The 6,734-nt window shown below is 42.5% G+C and overlaps 1 protein-coding gene across 1 annotated transcript in view; it reads left to right on the top strand.

Moving 5' to 3' along the window:
* Positions 1 to 6,473: 6,473 nt before the first annotated feature.
* The window catches only part of GADL1 (GAD like acidic amino acid decarboxylase 1), an 81,229-nt gene continuing 80,968 nt past the window's right edge, over positions 6,474 to 6,734 (top strand). The window contains exon 1 of the mRNA XM_085051173.1: positions 6,474 to 6,522. The gene's annotated coding sequence lies outside the window, so the exon portion shown is untranslated. The remainder of the gene's footprint in view (positions 6,523 to 6,734) is intronic.

The following is a 6,734-nucleotide window of genomic DNA, read 5'->3' as shown; positions in this document are numbered from 1 at the left end:
TTAGGGTGAAAACATTTTGCTTTTTTACAACCACTTTCCCCTAAGCTTGTCTGTCTAGAACACAATGAAATAGACAAATATGCTTTACATATCTATCAAAAGATTTTGGTAATATTGTAAACCATTAGAATGAAGCTTGTCTAGGTTTTTTCTTTGTAATCAATGAGATCTTGAGATAAAACTAGGGTCTTAGATTTTAAATATCCTCATTTGTGTTGCAATTTTTGAATGTGATTTCCTTATTGTGCCTGTTCCCTCTTTTGTCTGATTCAAATGGCAAACAGAAGCCTTGCTCTAATCGGTTGCTCATCATATTTTTAATTTGCAAGAGCAATTTAATCCTTCTGAATTACAAAAGGGGCAAGCAACTCCATAAACCTGAGTAATGAAATTTGTTAAGCATTATTTCATCATGAGGATCTTTCCTAGAACACATATCTTTTCCAGACAAAGATTTGATTGAAACATAATGGGTGAAAGAGTATGCTGATTCCCAAATTGCGAGAAGTTCCTGCTCCTATGAGGTCTTAAATTCTCTCACCTCCCACCAAAATCAGCACTAAAGAAGGGATATGACATGACCTGATTTGCCAACATTGATTAAAGGACAATGTACAAGACATACCAGTTATTCAAAAATAGTATTAAAATTTTGAGAGCAGGCACCTTAGGCAGTCTACTGTTCAGTAATATATGTTCCACCACCGCTTTTATTAAACATGGGAATAATAACAGTTAGATCTCTAATTCTCATTACTGACTTGAATGAACAACAGTCAGTCTTGAAAGGTTATAAAATGACCTATTTAGATAACCCTACTTCCCCCCCGCCCCAAGAAAATACAGATGTGGTTTAACAGATTCAAATACACAACAGGTGTATCTAAGCTGGGTCTATGAGACCACAGAAGTCTTGACAGCAACTGGAATAAGTTTCCATTTGAGCAGCACATGGGGATAAAACAAGCAGCATGACATTGCCACAGGCTGGATGTCCAGCTCAGGCCTGCAGTGGAGCAGTCAGATGTCCTTCCAGTGCCTCTGACTGTTTCAGGCTGCTGTTTCCTGCTCATCCTGTCCCTGGCACCACCAGCAGGGACAGCACTCAGTTCTGGCGTTTGTCATGTCCTTGCTCAGCCTCCTAAGGATGCAGGAGATTTTGCTGTTTGTGAAGTGCTCCCCATGTTTCCGTCACCCAGAGTCGTCACTAGATGTGTGACCTCTGGACAGTTGCAGACATGCTGACCAAAAGAATGTGTGGCCTATCTGTGTCTCCAGGGAATGACATCTGTTAACTTCTGATATGCAGAATAACACCTCCAGAAAGTGTCCTGTACTGCAGCTTAAATTCAGTACTCACAAATTCCTGCTGGCTTTGTTGTCTCTGCTGACACCTTTAGGGTCCAAGCCTCAGCAGCTGATGTTTTGTTGCTTTGACACTCAGAACAATGTGTTTTGCCAGCCATCTAATGTCATATTGTTCCTTTGAAGGCATCAGATGCTGCAACTTGAGAACTTAACTACTTCACTTTACTGTATAGAATGATCAGTCTTCACCTTTGGTTGGCCTCCAGTAGCACAGCAACATTATTCCTCTAGGCATCAAGAAGGTAATGAATGCCCTTCAACCCCTTAATGCTTTTTCTTCCCTGTCTCAGTTACCTGCACCAGACTACTAATGTTTGAGTTCCACAGATGATGTTGACACCAATGGAGGTAACCATGACACTTCAATTATTAATGCCCCCAGGATCTGGATCTGGATCTGATTTTCACAAGCTCAGCTTTTTTTTTTAACTCCACTTGTAGTTGTGAATTCTTTTTCATTCTAAAAATGGAGCCCACGTCTTATTCTAGGGAAAAGACAGAGGAAGAGCTGAGACCGTATTTTATGTATCTTCCAGTGAAGTTGTAAGGGGTCCGGCGGGGTCCGGCCGCCTGGCCCCAACGAGCTCCGGGGCTTCGGGAGACCTCGGGGGCCTCACCTGGCCCAAGCTCTCAGCCCTCCCGGCTGTTCAGCTCTGTCCCAGAGGCGGCTGCGGTCAGCCTCGTGTCCCAGGGTCGCTCCTTGGAGCGGCAGGGACCACGCGGCGGAGGCGGGTGCCTCCCGGGCAGGAACGCCGTGGAGTCGCTGGTCGCTTCCCGTATAAAGAGAGTGCACGAGTTGAGAGTCAGCAGTGTGCAGTTTATTCAGGAGAGCGGCGCGGGGGAGGCACACTGGGGCTCTCGGGTGGGGCGGTCCACGCAGCTGCCGGGCGCAGAACCCGGCGGGGCTGGGGTCGCGGCCACACCACCCGACAGAACAAAGGGAAGGGGTTTTAGGGGGAAATACGGGGTTTCCCGGGGAGGAACAGCAGGGGCGGAGCCAACGGGGCTCCGGGACAACATGAGGGACAAGCGGGGGAGCAAATGAAATATAACTAGGGAGGGGATTACAAGCAACTCATAGGGGAAGCCCGGCAAAGAACATTCTAGTGAGGGCAAGCAGCGGGGGCGGTGATAGGGGCGGGGAAGCAAACCAAACCAAACAAAAACCCAAAAACACCCCCCCCCCACCCACACACCCCACCCCCAACCCACCCCCCCACCACCCACACCCCCCACCCCCACATTCCAGGTTATGTTTGTAGAGTATATGGCAATTTTAAAAGCTTCCACCTTTAAGACCATCTAAGGGCCCTGGTATTTTTCTAAATAATTTCTAAAAGTCAGAGCCAATCACACAATCACACGGTATTAGAGTTTGCATATCAGTATTGGATGTTACAACATCTTTGAGCCTCTTTTGGATAAAATTAAGTTTTCTGTTTGGAAAGCAAACTTTTGTTTTGAATTTTGGGGTAGTCAATTAGTAAAAAGTATTTACATGTTATCTCCAAAATGAACTTTCCCTCTTCAATATAATTCTTTCTTCCTTCAGTAAGGAGTATATTTTTATTCTACTCTTCTGTGTTAACTATTTGTTTACAGCCATTGGAGCTCTGCCATTGGAGTTCTGCATACTTTAGAGGAGGTTCTTTACTTGTCAAAAAGATTTTGTGTTTTTAGAATAAACTTCAGGCAGTAGGACAGGTGATGAGAGCAGAAAGGCCACTGAGGCCATTCAGCTTTGTAATATCAACAGGTATATGTTGTAACTTTGCCATATCAACTTTCTCAGCAGAAGAGAGGAGATACAAGTTTACATCCTGGCACATACAACAATTTAGGAAGAATGTTAGTTCATTAATATTTAAATGCAGTTCTCAATAGTTTATGTGCAACACAATTCAGTTGTGTGGTCCTGGCTGCTTTCAGGGAGGTAGGCATTACTTGTCATGTCAAACCTTTTAGTCTTCACTGCATACCACAGCTCATTATGGGGGATCATAGCTTCAGGTGAGGTAACTTGATTCATTTATGCGCAAGCTGGGCAAGAAATTCATAAATATTTAAAACTGATGTATATTTACTAGTGTAATATCTCATATTGAATTAGTTGTCTGGTTTGCCTGCCAGCATTTCAAAGTTTGTGTTTAATTATCACGTTACCGAAGTCTGATGGTCAGTGTTTTTAATGGATTCATGCTTCTGCCCTTTCCTTCAGCTTCTCCTTAAGCTCTTCTGAGCTCCTGTGTGACCCAAATGAATTGAAATTTTGTCAGCTTAGTGCACTGATAAATGAAAATAGGTGACTAATGTTGGTTGTCATATTCTGCTTGCCAAGAATGTCTTGTGTACTGTGATCATTTAGATTCCTACCCACTCAGGGTAGTTGTTTTTCAGACTGATTGCAGTCAGTTGACAAAGAATATAATCTTGAGCAGATGCTCACCAGTAGCCACCCCTTCTTATAATTACTTAGCATAAGAAGAAAAAATTAAATAAGACACAAAGGACAATTTAGTCATATGGTCTGATCTCCTCTGTGTCCTGTGTCATTAAGTTTCACACATGTACAAGCAGTTTCAGGGCAGTAGCCTGCATTTGGCTAAAACCTGTCTTCCAGAAAGGCATTTTGTCTTGGTTGAGGGAGAAAAAACTTAAAAATTTCTTGGTGCCTTTATTAGCTGCTCCAGTGATGTGTTGTCACCTTAAGAAGAAAAGTTTTGTGCTGCATTTGAATTTGTCTGACTGCAGTTTCTACCACAGCTTCTTGTTATGCCATTCTCCACTAGATTAAAGAGCCCTTCAGAATCCAGTATTTTTTTTCTGCATCGAGGTACTTATATGCTGTAATCAAGTCAATCTTTTTGATACGATAAACAGATTGTGCTCTTTAAGGCTCACTTAGCAGCATTTTTCTTCAACTCTCAAATCACATTTTCGGCTCTTAATGTGCCCCCTCTACCATTTTTCTGTGCTTTTTTCAAAACATGGGCAGGAACACAGTATGCAAGATTGGTATCCTCAGTGATATATTCAGAGATAAAACTGCATTCCCTGCTTCCCACTCCTGTGGTGCAGGTTAGTCCTTCCTTTTAGCAATGTCACGGTGACTGTTTAGGATGAGTTGGTGGCTACAACCACTAAATCGTTTCCAGCGAGTGCCATCACCCACTCAGTACACAGCCTACAATCCTTCAAGCTCATTACAGGGATTTAGCTGTAGTAGATGGATTTTGTTTGACAAGGACAGTTTGCAACTCAATTCAGACTACTTCACTGGGTTGCTCGGTACCTTTACCATTTTTCTCCTTTTGGGGTAATTTTCAGAGAAACATACCCATTCAAAGAAGGTTCCTTTACTTGCAGTTACTTTTTGTCATCAGTTATTTAGTCAAGGCCTAGTAAATTTAACATCTTTAATGAAATCATGGGGTACTACATTTTCTTTCAGACTTGAAACCTGAACCACCAATATGCAGATAAGAAAAAAAGCAATCCCGTCAAAGAATGAATTTAGAGAAATTTGATAGACCTGGTCTTCATAAAAAAGACTGGAATTATTTCTATTACTTTGAAATATTTTAAAATTGAATGTTACTCCTTTTATTATTTAGGGTGCCAATGTTGGCCTGTATTTTCCTCTCATTTTACTTGCTCCTTTCTGACTACTGCTGTAAGATTAACACCCCACTGGAATTTCACAAATCATGATTCTTATCTTTCTTAATTACTAGCAGGTTGGAGCAGTTCTTTATGATCCCCTTGAAATCCATCTACTTGTTTCTTTTGTAGCGTGAAAGTATTTATTGAACATATTTACATTGAATACATCAGCACAAACCCACTAATGAACTACATTTACTACATGGGCCAGTGTCATCACTGATTTTCTTTTGTTCCTTTAAATGTTCTGTTTGTCTTTAGCTATTACAACCATGGATTTTTTTTCTTGCATATTGACTTAGCAATTTCTGATATTGTAACTTGTAATTTATAGTGACTGTAATTTATATGATTTCTCTTTGTTTTCCATTTTCTTTCTGACTGCCACCTATGAGTTTTTATGGCAAAGTTACTGCATTCTGTGATTGCAAAGTCATAGTCTTTTGGCCATTTAATAGACACTTCATGAGAGCCCCTCTTTCCACATTCACACTAAATATGTTTTTCCTTGTCAGCTGTCCCTACTGTTTTTCTCAGTTTGGAGAAATTAGCTCTTTTGAAGCAGCAGAAATGCATAGTTTTGATTGGGGCTGTCTTTCATTTACCCATGATGAATACAATCAGACCACAATTGCTTGTTCCCAGGCAACTATGAACTCTTAATTTACTGATATCAATCACTTCTATCTATCACAATGAGGTACAAATTCTTATCTCTTGCAGTGTAGGATATCTATTGGGCTACAAAATTACCTTCTCCAATTGTACAAGTTATTAATGGCTTGGTAGAATCTGCTGTTAAGCTACAAAAAGGCAAACAAGAAAAATTAGGATACTACAGATGAATAAATGTTTAATTCACATGCAAATATTTTACTACTTCCAAATATCTTTGTCAAACTCCAAGCGGGATTGAATTTTAAGAGAAGACATAAAACTTTGGGGGCCTTGGTAGTTAATTTTTGGACAGTTCCAGACTTTCCTGTGTCAACAGCACTCAAACCCAAAGCTTGTTTGCCTTTTTCTTTTAGATGGTAGTAATTAGGAGGAAATTTATTTTAAGAGGTAGTAATTAGGAGAAATACAGGGATGAGAATTAAGAAGGCCTGTGTTGTGCTGAACGGGGGCAGGTGTCCTGGAATGAGCTGGAACAGGGATGTCAGCCGCAACTCATCCAGAGCCCTTAAAACGGAATCTGTTCAGCTTGGAGAAGAGTGGAATGAGGGGAGACCTCATTGCAGTCCACAAGTAGGGGGAAGCAGAGGGGAAGGCACTGCTCTGTGTGGTGACCAGTGACAGGAAATGGCCTGAAGTTGTGTCAGGGGAGGGTTAGGATGGATGTTAGAAAAGGTTCTTCACCCAGAGGGTGGTTGGGCACTGGAGCAGGCTCCACAGGGAAGAGGTCACAGCACTGAGCCTGACAGACTCCAAGAAGCATTTGGACAACACTCCTGGGCACATAGTGTGCCTGTGGAGATGTCCTGTGCAGGGGTAAGAGCGGGACTTGATGATCCTTGCGGCTCCCTTCCACCTCAGAATCTTCTGCTAAAATTGGCCTGGGCGGGCGGCGGTGCCCGGCCGGGCTGCTGGCAGCGGGCTGGACGAGCCGAGCTCTGCCTGCCTGCCTGCCTTAAAGCCGGGGGCTTTAGAGGCACCGTAACAAACCCGCTATCACAAGCAGCGGCTGCCACGACCCCCGGGGT

This window comes from Lichenostomus cassidix, chromosome 2 (assembly GCF_008360975.1).
Source record: "Lichenostomus cassidix isolate B80296 chromosome 2, HeHo_3.0, whole genome shotgun sequence".
Classification (NCBI taxonomy): Eukaryota; Metazoa; Chordata; class Aves; order Passeriformes; family Meliphagidae; genus Lichenostomus; species Lichenostomus cassidix.
Note: the sequence above shows the minus strand (reverse complement) of the source record. Positions and strands in the feature narration are given on the sequence as shown.